We start from the raw sequence: 15019 nt of genomic DNA, 5'->3' as shown, positions 1-15019 counted from the left end.
ACACGATTTAAAGCAAAATAAGACTGCAATAAAAAATACGCTAATGCTTTAGAGCATTTTATTATTGTAGTATTGCTAGCCTTTACCTATGTGCTTAACGCCTGCAATGAGGTTATATACACAGTTAAAGTCAGCACTGTCACAGCAGAGATGAAGGCAGGATGATTGACAGCTACACACATATGCCATCCTTGATTAGCTTAGCGGTCATATTCTTCAATGCTGTGGCAGCACATTGTCCCTCTGCAGACATTAGACCCAAAGGTATAGGCAAACAGTAGCATAATGCTGTAACACATTACAGAATGCAGCTTTATGATGCTTTAACCTTCTCACCATTGTGCCATCTTTATCTGTTTTCATTGCTTGACTTGACTAAAGGTAGATGTTTGTCCACTATAATCATTAGATAATTTAATCTTACTTATATTTTGGTGCGACCCAGTATTAATTTTTCAATGTACTCAAATTATCACATTGAATTAATCCTCTTGGTATAGTTTTTTTTTTAAATTTAAAGCATACATAGTCATCTAAAGCTGACTTTAGCTTTGTATTTAACCCCTTTTTAGGCGTTAAAGGAATATGAAACCCACATTTTGTTAGACAGAGCATACAATATTAAAAAAGTTTTCAATTTATTTCTATCAAATTTGCTTTGTTTCTCTGTCTTATCTAGTTCTCTCTGTTGAAGAGATACCTAGATACGTTTTTTGCAGCACTATATAGCACGAAAATGGTGCTGCCATTTAATACTCTTGCAAAACTGCTGCTATATAGTGTTCCCGACACGTGCACGCACCTGAGCTTAGATCCCTGTTTTTCAACAAAAAATACCAAAAGAACATGTGGTAATTGAAGTAAATTAGAAAGTTGTTTAAAATTGCATGCTCTATCCAAATCATGAATGAAAAAAAAAAGTTTCATGTCCCTTTAAACACATATTTTATTATTGCACTCTTGCTTGAGTATAACTAACACATTAGAGCATTGTCTTTTTGTAGTTTCTTATCCCTTTAAAGTCAACCAAATTAATTGCTATTCGTTATCAGTCTCGAACAACTTGTTTTATGTATAAAACTGTGTAGGGAATCAGTTGTATACAAGCATATAGATATATACTTACAAGTAACTTTTTCCTTGGCTATTTTTAAGATGGCTAGTTTTTAATTACATTTCTACTCACCGTGACTGGTTTCTAGAACAAAACATTATTTCAGTGGCTAAACAGATGGCAACTACAATTGGTGTGATGCTGCTAAAACTATTCTTTCTTGTTCTTTTTAAACCTCCTTTTAGTGTGAGAATCAGAAGCGTTGGAGTCATGCTGCCATTTTACAATGTTTCCCACCAAGGTTACAAGTCATTTTTTTGTTCTGAATAGAAATATTCATGAAACAAAAATCATGTGTGCTCTTGTGTAACCACTTTATTTTTTAAATCCCTTGACCTTGTTTTTTTTTTTATATTATTCTTTTAGTGACAGAAAAAGAAATTGTATTCATACTTCACCTATAAAAGCTTCAAGCACGTTTAATGTTTTATAACTATGAGGTAACATTGGGGCATTTCATAAATACAATTCTAATACAATAATCCACAAAAATATATAGTTGAGTCATTGTTAAACTGCTCTTTGAGATTCCTAGGTGCCGCTTTGTTGGATTAAGGTCTTTTACACCAAATAACACCTCACACCTACAGTTTTCTGATCAAACTTTCTGACACAGTAGGGACTTCCTTAATTAATTATGATATAGCAATATATACGCTTATGTAGCTTTACTTATTAAACGTTAAAAAAATAGTTAAGTGTCTAAATTGTTGTAAATCAATTAACTCTGTGGTATTTTAAGAAAAATAAGGCCATACCTATTATTATTTTTTATTATTATTATCAGGTATTTGCAAAGCGCCAACAGGTTCTGCAGCGCTATGAACATAGGTGGTATTTAAAAAAACAATTACAGGGATCAAATGGGGAGAGAGGGTCCTGCCAAGAGTTGCACTGTTGTAGTCGGCTCTTATGAAGGTGAACTACAAACAGCTGGGCTCATAGGCTTACATGCTATGGGGTTTTAGGGGGTAGCAGTGGAGATAAGAAGGTTAGTGTAGGTTGTAAGCGTCCCTGAATAGTAGAGTCTTCAGGGAGCACTTGAAGCTTTTAAAACTAGGGGAGATCCTTGTGGACTGAGGCAGAGAGTTCCATAAGATGGGAGCCAGTCTGGAGAAATCTTGTAGACAGGAATGTGAGGAGGTAACAAGAGAGGAGGAGAGTAGGAGATCATGAGCGGAGCGAAGGGGACGGGAGGGAGAGTATCTGGAGACAAGGTCTGAGATGTAGGGGGGAGCAATGCAATTGAGGGCTTTGTGTGTCAGAGTGAGAATGTTGTGTTTAATCCTAGAGGCAAGAGGAAGCCAGTGAAGGGATTGGCAGAGAAGTGCAGCAGATGAAGAGCGACGTGCCAGGAAGATGAGTCTGGAGTATGGATTGTAAGGGAGCTAGGCGGCATCTAGGGAGAACAGAGAGGATAGAGTTGCAGTAATTGAGACTGGAAAGGATGAGAGAGTGGATTAAAATCTTTGCTGTGTCTTGTGTAAGGAAATGTTTTTAAGGTGGAAGCAGCAGGCTTTAGCCAAGGACTGAATGTGAGGAGTGAAAGAAAGATCTGAGTCAAGTGTGACACCAAGACATCGGGCATGTGAGGTTGGGGTAATGATAGAGTTATCAACAGTTATAGAGACATGAGGGGTGGAAATTATGGAAGAAGGGGGAAAAATAAGGAGCTCAGTTTTGGAGAGATTTAGCTTGAGGTAGTGAGAGGACATCCAAGATGAGATATGAGAGAGACAGTTAGTGACACAGGTTAGCAAGGAAGGAGATAGTTCTGGTGCAGAGAGGTAGATTTGGGTATCATCGGCATACAAATGATAGTGAAACCCATGGGACTTTATTAAGGAACCTAGGGAGGACGTGTAGATTGAGAAGAGAAGGGGACCGAGGACAGAGCCTTGCGGTACCCCAACAGAAAGAGGTAACGGGGCAGAGGATGCCGCAGAGAAGGCTACACTAAAGGTACGTTTAGACAGATAGGAAGAGAACCAAGAGAGAGCTGTGTCACAGATGTCGAAGGATTGGAGGGTATAAAGCAAAAGAGGGTGGTCGACAGTATCAAAGGCTGCAGACAGATCAAGGAGTATAAGTAGAGAGAAGTGGCCTTTTGATTTTGCTGTAAGTAGGTCATTGGTAACCTTAAGAATTGCTGTCTCTGTTGAATGAAGGGGTGAAATCCAGATTGCAGTGGGTTAAGGAGGGAGTTTAATGTAAGGAAATGGGATAGACGTGCATATACTAGCTTTTAAAGCAGCTTTGAGGCAAGAGGTAGTAGGGAAATAGGGTGGTAGTTGGATGGGGAGGTTGGATCGAGAGGTTTTTTGAGGATAGGTGTGACTAATGCATGTTTAAGAGATGTGGGAACTATACTAGTGCTGAGGGAGAGGTTGAAGATGTGTGTGAGTATAGGGGTAAGGGTAGAAGAGAGGGAGGGGAGTAGTTGTGAGGGGATGGGGTTGAGGGGACAGGTAGTGAGGGGAGAGGATAGTATAAGGGCAGAAACTTAATCCTCTGTAACAGGGGCAAAAGAGCTATGGTTTTGGATGATTGCGAGCTTTTGAGATAGTGGGAGACCGGTAGTATGTTGAGAGCTGATTTCATTTCTGATGGAGTCGATTTTGTTGTTGAAGTAGCTGGTAAAATCTTGGGCTGAGAGAAAAGTTGTGGTGGGAGGTGGGGGTGGGCGGAGAAGAGTATTGAATGTGGAGAACAGATGTTTTGGGTTTGAAGAAAGAGTAGAGATAAGAGTAGAGAAGTAATGTTGCTTATGTAGATTAAGGGCAGAATAGTAAGAGTTCAAGATGAACTTATAGTGAAGAAAGTAAGCAGAACTCCGAGATTTCCACCAGTGTTGCTCAGCAGTACGGGAACATCTGCGTAGATACCGTGTCAGAGGAGTATGCCAGGACTGAGGATGAGTGTATGTTTTCCGAGTTATGGTAGGTGGGGCCCGGTTATCAAGGACCGATGTAAGGGTTGAGTTATAGTGGCAGATGGATTAATCAGGACAGGAAAAAGAGGGGATGGAAGAGAGAAGAGGTTTGAGAGAGATAGCGAGCTGTTGCTGATCTAATGACTTGATTCTTCTGTGAAGTTTAGCATGAGGGGTAGAAGGAGGGAGAGCTGTAGGGAGGGAGGTGATGGTACAAGTGAGGAAGTGGTGGTCAGAAAGAGGAAAAGGTGAGTTTGTGAAGTTTGAGATAGTGCATCGAGAACTGAAAATCAAATCAAGGGAGTTACCATCTTTGTAAGTGGGAGAGTCAGTCCATCGTGACAGGCCGAAAGAGGAAGTGAGTTGCAGAAGTTGTTTTGCAGAGGAGGCAGTGGGATTATCAACAGGGAGGTTGAAGTCACAGAGAATGAGGGCAGGGGTATCTGAGGAAAGGAAGTAAGGTAGCCAGGTGGCAAATTTATCTAGAAATAGAGTTACGGAGCCAGGGAGCGGGATATATAATAAGCGAATCATGTGTGTTTCGAATGAAGAAAATGTGAGGGAAGAGAAGGGCTGTATTTGTTGCAAGGTGCAACAAGAGGAAAGTAAAATACCAACACCACCTCCTTGTCTATTGTCAGACCTAGGAGTGTGGCTGAAGTGGAGACCCCCATGTGACAGTGAAGCAGAGTAAGCAGTGTCTGAAGGAGAGAGCCAGGTTTCTGTGAGAGCCAGAAGATTGAGAGAGTGGGAGATAAAGAGGTAATGGATAGAAGTGAGTTTGTTGCAAACAGAGCAAGAGTTCCACTATTGCTATCTAAACCTACATTGCTAACCCCTGCATTGATTTCCCCATAGCAGTGTTAAATTTATAGGCCAGAGCATTCAACTGAATGCAATAAATTAGGTAATGACCTGATCAAAGACAGTCAAAAGGTCAATTGGGAAAATTTGATTCAGGGTGAGATAAGTTAAAAATAACAGACAATAGAATTTGGGGGAGGCTGTGGTTAAACCATTAGTAAAATTATAAATTTAGGAAGTAAAACAAGTATTTGAGAAATTTTAAACATCTCATAGATAAAGGCAAGATATCAGCAGGGTAAATACATAATTTATTATACAGACAAATGCAAAAAGAGAGGCTTGCAATACAGATGACACAAAAACAGGGAAAATGGCAGGTTTTGAATGCAGGGACCCAAGTCACATACCAAAAGAGAGGCTTGCAATACAGGTGACACAAAAACAGGGAACATGGCAGGATTTGAATGCAGGGACCCACGTCACATACCAAAAGAGAGGCTTGCAATACAGATGACACAAAAACAGAGAAAATGGCAGGATTTGAATGCAGGGACCCAAGTCACATACCAAAAGAGAGGCTTGCAATACAGATGACACAAAAACATGGAAAATGGCAGGATTTTAATGCAGGTACTCAAGTCACATACCAAAAGAGAGCTTGCAATAGAGATGACACAAAAACAGGAAAAATGGCAGGATTTAAATGCAGGGACCCAAGTCACATACCAAAAGAGAGGCTTGCAATACAGATGACACAAAAACAGGGAAAATGGCAGGATTTGAATGCAGGGACACAAGTCACATACCAGAAGAGAGGCTTGCAATACAGATGACACAAAAACAGGGAAAATTGCAGGATTTAAATGCAGGGACCCAAGTCACATACCAAAAGAGAGGCTTGCAATACAGATGACTCAAAAACAGGGAAAATGGCAGGATTTGAATGTGATAGAAAGATATCATTTATCAATATGGGGCAGACATTAATAAATCGGCCCCTTAGAGAACAATGAAAAATTATTTTTTTTACCTTATCTCTTCTATAACCCAGTGGGAGTGTAATTTCTTCTGCTGGCTGTGAAGGCCAGAATAGGTGGGGATTTAGTTTGAATTTCAACTGAGCAGTAGATTTTTGTCCGTCAAATTTCAGAGTTAGTTTAATTTCCTTCCCCCTGTACCATATGACAGTGATCAGCCAATCACAAAATGCATATAGTTTGTGGTCTCTTGTATATACTCAGTAGGAGCTGGTACCTCAGAAAGAGTGCATATAGAAATAGTGTGAGCATTTAGATAATAGAAGTAAATTGGAAAATGGTTTAAATTTGCATGCTCTGTCTGATTTTGAATTTAGTGTTCCTTTTTTTTCAAAATACAGGGAGACTCTGATTGGTGCATATGCCTAATCAACTATAAAGCAAATGGACAATTCAATTACACACCAATCAGATTTTCTGAATGGACTTTCAGACATTAAAATGAGTTAGTTTTTATTTATTTTTTTAATATAAATATACAGCAAAGTTTAATTGTTATGTTGGGGCTAAATAAAACCATCCATTTTCTATTTTATATCCCTTTAAATTAAATAGGATTTTATGAAAAAATAGACATTGAATACTAAATAAATAAACAGAGAAAGAAATCACCCAAAAAGAATCAAAAGGAGTTCTTCAAAGCATGTATACCAGCTGTTTATAAGCCCAAAAGCAATCTTGTTAGTATTAATAGTTCTTCTACAGCTGTGTTACATCCAGATAGTAAAGTAGTAACTCTGTGCCCTTATGCCGACAGCTTTCTAAGAAACATTTGTACTACAAGATAAGAGTAAAAACTTTTTATTTAGAAAAATAAAAACAAAGGAAAAACAAACTAAATGCATAGAGAAGAACAATTTCATTGCTTAAATTAAAGTTAAAATGTAACTTTCATGATTCATATAGAACATACCGTTTAATTTAAAAAAAAAAAAAAAACATTTTTTTTTTCCATTTTACTTTCATTATTAAAAGTTAGCACTAAACTAAACCAGCTATATGATTTGCAGCTTTTGCAGGTTACATAATTTGCTCTCTGGTCTCTGTAAAGCAGGGTTCTTTAAACCAGTGAGTGGCCTGCATGAGGCGTGTGTATATTCTTTGTGGCACAGTTGAGCACATCCTGTCCATATGGAAAGATTGGGCATTAGCGGCTAGCTAACATACACCACAAGTGTGCTGGTGACTCATACTGTGTGCTTCCTGTAGAGTGCAGAAGGATTTGGCTGTCACTTCTCCTCTCGCACACTCACTGTGTGTGTCCCTGTATCTCTGCTTTTCCCCCTAATTATTGCTTTGACTCAATGTAAAGCTGCTGCTCTGGGGATATTAAATATGGTGACTTTGCTGCATGAGGGACCCACTAAACAGCTCAATCTGCTCATCAAAGCCAGTAAGGACGAGCGTACAATGAGAGGCTAGTCGTGGCGGCATGCACTCTAGGTGTAGGAGCATTGGCTGTGGTACCAATGGGCTGGCAGGTGGATGTGCACGTTTTGTGAGTGGGTAAATCACAGAGGGTGAATCAGGAAGTGCTGCTGCTGCGGGGCATGACACAGTTAGCTATTGCATGGAGATGCAATGGGAACCAGGTAGTGATGTCGCGAATAGTTCGCCGGCGAATAGTTCCCGGCGAACATAGCTTGTTCGCGTTCGCTGCGGCGGGCGAACATCATTGAGTAATACTTTGACCCTGTACCTCACAGTCAGAAGACACATTCCAGCCAATCAGCAGCAGACCCTCCCTCCCAGACCCTCCTACCTCCTGGACAGCATCCATTTTAGATTCATTTGGAAGCTGCATTCTTAGTGAGAGGAGGGACAGTGTAGCTGCTGCTGATTTAATAGGGAAATCGATAGCTAGGCTAGTGTATTCAGTGTCCACTACAGTCCTGAAGGACTCATCTGATCTCTGCTGTAAGGACAGCACCCCAAAAAGCCCTTTTTTAGAACATCAGTTTTTTTTTTTCCTGTGTAATCTAATTGCAGTTGCCTGCCTGCCAGCGTGTGTGTTAGGCTCACAGCGTATACTGTGCCCACTTGCCCAGTGCCACCACTCATATCTGGTGTAACAGTAGTGTAGATTTTAAAAAAAACAACACTTTTTTGACTGTGTTAAATAATAGCAGTCAGTTTCCTTCACACGTGTGCGTTTCAGTGCCTGCCTGCCAGGGCACAGTGTCACCCCAGTGCAACTCATATCTGGTGTAACAGTAGTGTAGATTTAAAAAAAAAAAAACTTTTTTGACTGTGTTAAATAATAGCAGTCAGTTTCCTTCACACGTGTGCATTTCAGTGCCTGCCTGCCAGGGCACAGTGTCACCCCAGTGCAACTCATATCTGGTGTAACAGTAGTGTTGATTAAATAAACTTTCATGATTCAGATAGAGCATGTAATTTTAAACAATTTTCCAATTTACTTTTATCACCAATTTTGCTTTGTTCTCTTAGTATTCTTAGTTGAAAGCTTAACCTAGGAGGTTCATATGCTAATTTCTTAGACCTTGAAGCCCACCTCTTTCAGATTGCATTTTAACAGTTTTTCACCACTAGAGGGTGTTAGTTCACATATTTCATATAGATAACACTGTGCTCGTGCACTAGAAGTTATCTGGGAGCAGGCACTGATTGGCTAGACTGCAAGTCTGTCAAAAGAACTGAAAAAAGGGGCAGTTTGCAGAGGCTTAGATACAAGATAATCACAGAGGTTAAAAGTATAGTATTATAAATGTGTTAGTTATTCAAAACTGGGAAATGGGTAATAAAGGGATTATCTATCTTTTAAAACAATAAAAATTCTGGTGTAGACTGTCCCTTTAAACGGGAAGTTTGGTCTGTCACTGTGAAGCGGGCGTAACCCTTACACTACCTGATCGATACAACATCATACCTGATGTTTTAAAGCATGTTATTCCAAACAATTTAGGAATGTTAGGTGATTTATGCCCTTTATGGATTAAAACCAGACTCTGCATCAACTATGTAATTTTCCATGGGAGTTTTGTCATGGATCCCCCTCCGGCATGCCACAGTCCAGGTGTTAGTCCCCTTGAAACAACTTTTCCATTACTATTGTGGCCAGAAAGAGTCCCTGTGGGTTTTAAAATTCGCCTGCCTATTGAAGTCTATGGCGGTTCGCCTGTTCGCGAACGGTTGCAAATTTTAGGTTCGCGACATCACTAGAACCAGGAAGTGTTTGAGATGGTTGTGTCTTGCCATGGTGTCTGTCTCTATGCAATCTTACGCTGCACAGAACCCCTTTTTCAAAGTTAAACAGCATTGTATGCATTATGCTTATGTGCATTTGGAGGTTCAATGAAATGTAAAGGTTGTCTGTGCCCATGTGAATCATTGTTGTATAAGTTTTATAACATTCTTTGTTGGACACTTGCCATAACATCAACATACAAAAAAAATACAGTACAATGGCAGTAGAACCTAAGGTTTAATTACAGTAAAGTAAAAAAAAAGGCAAAATAAGCAGCTGCATAGGGCTATCTGGGCAGCAAAGGGTTCATTTAAGATGCACTCAAAGCAGTTGAAACAAACATCAAAATGCCTCTACTACCCCAGAAACACAATTTCTGAAATTCTTGAGAATTAAGAACGGTATATGGGTAGAAGCCAATTGGCTTCTGGGGAAGGTTCACAATTTGAGTGCCTCCCAATAAGAGCAGGGTGTATAGGATGGGCTTGTGGGCCAATTGGATGTTAGCAATGTTTTCATTGGCAGAGGAAGTGTGAGCTCACAATGCGGATAGAATTCAGTCTCTCACATCTCAAAATGCATCTGGAAAATGTTGGGAGGTATCCTGCTGGTCCTATAAAGAAAGGGCAACTGCATATACAAGAGAGAAGAAAAGTAAAACAAAATGTATGCTAACTTTTTACTATAACTGCTTAAATTTCCCTTATCCTCAGGGCAACATTATCACTAACGTCTTGAGACACTATGTCGGCTAGATTTGGAGTTTTATCAGCCAATCGAAATTAAGGTAGGAATATTCTGATTGGCTGATGGAATCAGCCAATCAGAATCAAGTTCAATCCGATTGGCTGATCCAATCAGCCAATCAGATTGAGCTCGCATTCTATTGGCTGTTCCGATCAGCCAATAGAATGCGAGCTCAATCTGATTGGCTGATTGGATCAGCCAATCGGATTGAACTTGATTCTGATTGGCTGATTCCATCAGCCAATCAGAATATTCCTACCTTAATTCCGATTGGCTGATAGAATCCTATCAGCCAATCGGAATTCGAGGGACGCCATCTTGGATGACGTCCCTTAAAGGAACCGTCATTCTTCAGTTGGACGTCGCCGGAAGAAGATGGGTCCACGGTGGAGGTCTTCAGGATGGAGCCGGTCGTCATCGGATGAAGATAAAAGATGCCGCTTGGATCAAGATGGTTGCCGGTCCGGATCGCCTCTTCTTCCCGGATAGGATGAAGACTTTGGACCCTCTTCTGGACTTCTTCAGTGGATGTCTAGCCCCCGCTTGGGTTGGATGAAGATATCGGAGCCAGGACGGATCGGTGATACCCGGTGAGGTGAAGACAAGGTAGGATGATCTTCAGGGGCTTAGTGTTAGGTTTATTTAAGGGGGGTTTGGGTTAGATTAGGGGTATGTGGGTGGTGGGTTGTAATGTTGGGGGGGGGATTGTATGTTTTTTTTTTCAGGCAAAAGAGCTGAATTCTTTGGGGCATGCCCCGCAAAGGGCCCTGTTCAGGGCTGGTAAGGTAAAAGAGCTTTGAACTTTAGTAATTTAGAATAGGGTAGGGCATTTTTTTATTTTGGGGGGCTTTGTTATTTTATTAGGGGGCTTAGAGTAGGTGTAATTAGTTTAAAATTGTTGTAATATTTTTCTTATGTTTGTATATATTTTTGTATTTTTTGTAACTTAGTTCTTTTTTATTTTTTGTACTTTAGCTAGTTTATTTAATTGTATTTATTTGTAGGAATTGTATTTAATTAATTTATTGATAGTGTAGTGTTAGGTTAATTGTAGGTAATTGTAGGTAGTTTATTTAATTAATTTATTGATAGTGTAGTGTTAGGTTTAATTGTAACTTAGGTTAGGATTTATTTTACAGGTAAATTTGTAATTATTTTAACTATTTTAGCTATTAAATAGTTCTTAACTATTTAATAGCTATTGTACCTGGTTAAAATAAATACAAAGTTACCTGTAAAATAAATATAAATCCTGAAATAGCTATAATATAATTATAATTTATATTGTAGCTATATTAGGATTTATTTTACAGGTAAGTATTTATCTTTAAATAGGAATAATTTATTTAATAAGAATTAATTAATTTCGTTAGATGTAAATTATATTTAACTTAGGGGGGGTGTTAGTGTTAGGGTTAGACTTAGCTTTAGGGGTTAATACATTTATTAGAATAGCGGTGAGCTCCGGTCGGCAGATTAGGGGTTAATAAGTGTAGGCAGGTGGAGGCGACGTTGTGGGGGGCAGATTAGGGGTTAATAAATATAATATAGGGGTCGGCGGTGTTAGGGGCAGCAGATTAGGGGTACATAAGGATAACGTAGGTGGCGGCGCTTTGCGGTCGGCAGATTAGGGGTTAATTATTGTAGGTAGCTGGCTGCGACGTTGTGGGGGGCAGATTAGGGGTTAATAAATATAATATAGGGGTCGGCGGTGTTAGGGGCAGCAGATTAGGGGTACATAAGGATAACGTAGGTGGCGGCGCTTTGCGGTCGGCAGATTAGGGGTTAATTATTGTAGGTAGCTGGCTGCGACGTTGTGGGGGGCAGATTAGGGGTTAATAAATATAATATAGGGGTCGGCGGTGTTAGGGGCAGCAGATTAGGGGTACATAAGGATAACGTAGGTGACGGTCGGCAGATTAGGGGTTAAAAAAATGTATTCGAGTGTCGGCGATGTGGGGGGACCTCGGTTTAGGGGTACATAGGTAGTTTATGGGTGTTAGTGTACTTTAGACTACAGTAGTTAAGAGCTTTATAAACCGGCGTTAGCCCAGAAAGCTCTTAACTACTGACTTTTTTCCTGCGGCTGGAGTTTTGTCGTTAGATGTCTAACGCTCACTTCAGAAACGACTCTAAATACCGGAGTTAGAAAGATCCCATTGAAAAGATAGGATACGCAATTGACGTAAGGGGATCTGCGGTATGGAAAAGTCGCGGATGAAAAGTGAGCGTTAGACCCTTTTTTGACTGACTCCAAATACCGGCGGTAGCCTAAAACCAGCGTTAGGAGCCTCTAACGCTGGTTTTCACGGCTAACGCCAAACTCCAAATCTAGGTCTATGTGATTGTAATATAAAATGCTTAATTCTAAGCATACATACTACACAGTAATTACTAGAGCAATGGACAAACAACATAAATATAATTAGTTATACAAATCATTTATTTAGTGACAGTTCTAATTTATATGTAGGTCTTTTCAGCACTTAATTAACCATTCATATATTATAACATAATTTGAATGTCCCTTTAAAGGGAAAACTCATTTAAGAAAAAGGAGAAGGTTATGAGGAAGAAGGGCACGTTTGCAGACCCTGAACTAGAAATAGTTAAAATTTTTCAACTAATCACAAATTACTACCCATCACACATAAACATTTTAGCACCAAAAATAAACAAACCATTGGCCAGATAGATAATATGCCACAGTTTATAAATATGACACTATTAAAATATCTCACAGCAGCAGACTCCATTTTAGCAACCAGATCAAAGTCCCACTACTGTTGCTTAGCTATATATGAGTTGCTAAATAACAGCAGTTCCTGATACCTAGTACCAGTGTGATTGCCTATTAACCCTGTCACCTCACCTAACACAATAAACCCTGCCCACTGTTGTTTTATCTCCCCTTTCTATGTATTTATAAACTGGCATGCATTTGACAAAAATAGATACAAATAAGTAATGGAGGATGGAGCTGCATTTGAAACACTGCACATAAAAAAATAATTATTGGCACATTGTTAACCAGCTTCCATTGTGCTTCTCTACATAGAATGAGAATGGACAAAAGAAAATACAGAAGGCAATGAAAAAAATCAGTATTAAGCCTTTTGCAAATTAAAGAAAAAAGTAATATAAAGACAATTTCAATTTAGTTTGTGTAATATGACCCTACTATGCTTTTTTTTCCCCTCAGATGTGCCTTTTTTGTCAAAACCACAGAGAGTTTCACATATTTAATCCTACAGTTGATGAAAGTAAAGCCCAGGAATACAAATGATATTATAATGAACATTTTTCTTTCAGAAATAAAAGAATTCATATTGAAACTGTCAAGTGGCTGCATCAATGGTGGCAAATCCAATCAAGAATTTGCAGATAAAAAATAGACAGTAAGATCACACCAGAATTGTATGAAATGCTTAATAATTTTTTCAGTGTATAATATAGTATTCAAGTACATTTTCTATGGGAGATTACAAATATTTCAGAGACTGTGCTCAGCTTCAAGCATTGTGACTGTAGAAAAATAATTACGTATTTGTAATAGCCTGAAGTGTCATCATTTCAGGTCAACAAACAGATGGGATATGCATTTTTCACTTTGCAAGTCCAGAGTACTCAAGTAAAAGTTCATAATGGTAACTGCTATTTTTCAACAGTAACCAATGACCTACACAACACTGACAACACTTTCTGCAATTTTAATGACAACCAATGGAAAGGAAAAAAATAAAGAAAAATGTATGCTTTTTGTAATTAACCTAAGAATAGTTGGGCATCTTTATATAGAAATATTACATCTGCTGCAGTATTTCTGTAACAATTTTAAAATCTAAACTCTATTTATCTATCTATCTATCTATCTATCTATCTATCTATCTATCTATCATCTAATCTTCCAATCTATCTATCTACCAATCTATCTATCTATCTATCTATCTATACAGTATCCATCTATATACCAATATATCTATCTATCTATCTATACAGTATCCATCTATCTACCAATATATCTATCTATCTATCTATCTATCTATCATGCATTATGATTTCTTACTCTATGGTGTCTGTCACTCGACTACTTTTCCCATACTTTTTATTGATTTGGCTTTATATAATGTAAAACATGACACACACAAACACGCAAGCGGTGTAGCGCCTTAGACAATCAGAAGTGGCAGTCACATGATGCATAAACCAAAACCACCACTCAAGAGCTGAAATGTGTGATTTTGTATATGTATTTAATCATTTTGCATTGATTAAAGATAGTAATATTGGTTCAGTAATGCAAAAATTACATGCTTTAACAATTTTTTTTATTTTTTTAGGTTTAGAATATCAATATAATATGACTTATGTAGTTATTTTGATATTAAAATTTAGCCATTATTGATATTTTCATATACATATATGTTTTAGGAAAAATATTGATTTTGGAGTGTCCAAAAACCAATACACACCCAATCAAGGAGCATATATAAATATATATATATATATATATATATATACATATATATTTCAATTTGCTGCCCATAGTAGTGCTACTTATCCCCTTCGCTGAGCTAGGTTCTCATGCCATGTGAGGCTCCCATTTGAGCTTATGGAAGCGCACCTTTCGTGAGTGCAAAGCTTCCATGCAATGCGAATGCGCGGTCGTGTTCACATTGCACCTAACCTGTAATACCAGCGCACATTTGTATACGCTGGTATTACTGAGTGGAGCGCAAATATCGTTCCAGCGTAAGCGATATTTTGCGCTCCACTCATAATCTGGCCCAATACAGGGTAAATATACTTAAAAAAAAACAATGTTCGGTATTCTTTCATATTTCATATAAAGAACAGTTGGTCACTTATCATCAACAATAACCATATTCTGCAAAACTGGTTTTAGATCACAAATGTTCGACACGCTACAGCTGTTAAACCTTAAAGGGACACTCAAGTCAAAATACACTTTTATGATTCAGAAAGAGCATGCAGTTTCCAATTTACCTCCATTATCAAATTTTGCACAGTCTTTTTATATTCACAATTTCTGAGGAACAAGATTCTACAGAGCATGTGCACAAGCTCACAGGGTATACATATACTAGTCTGTGATTGGCTGATGTCTGTCACATGAAACAGGGGGCCGGACAAAGGGACAAAAAAAAATTGTC

At 38.6% G+C, this 15019-nt stretch overlaps 1 protein-coding gene across 1 annotated transcript in view; it reads right to left on the bottom strand.

Moving 5' to 3' along the window:
• LOC128639818 (protocadherin-11 X-linked-like) overlaps positions 1-15019 on the bottom strand; it is a 147194-nt gene that overhangs the window by 48415 nt on the left and 83760 nt on the right. The window lies entirely within an intron of this gene.

The sequence above is a fragment of the Bombina bombina genome, chromosome 1, assembly GCF_027579735.1.
Source record: "Bombina bombina isolate aBomBom1 chromosome 1, aBomBom1.pri, whole genome shotgun sequence".
Taxonomy (NCBI): domain Eukaryota; kingdom Metazoa; phylum Chordata; class Amphibia; order Anura; family Bombinatoridae; genus Bombina; species Bombina bombina.
The sequence above is the reverse complement of the archived record's forward strand: the minus strand, read 5'-3'. Positions and strand labels throughout refer to the sequence as shown.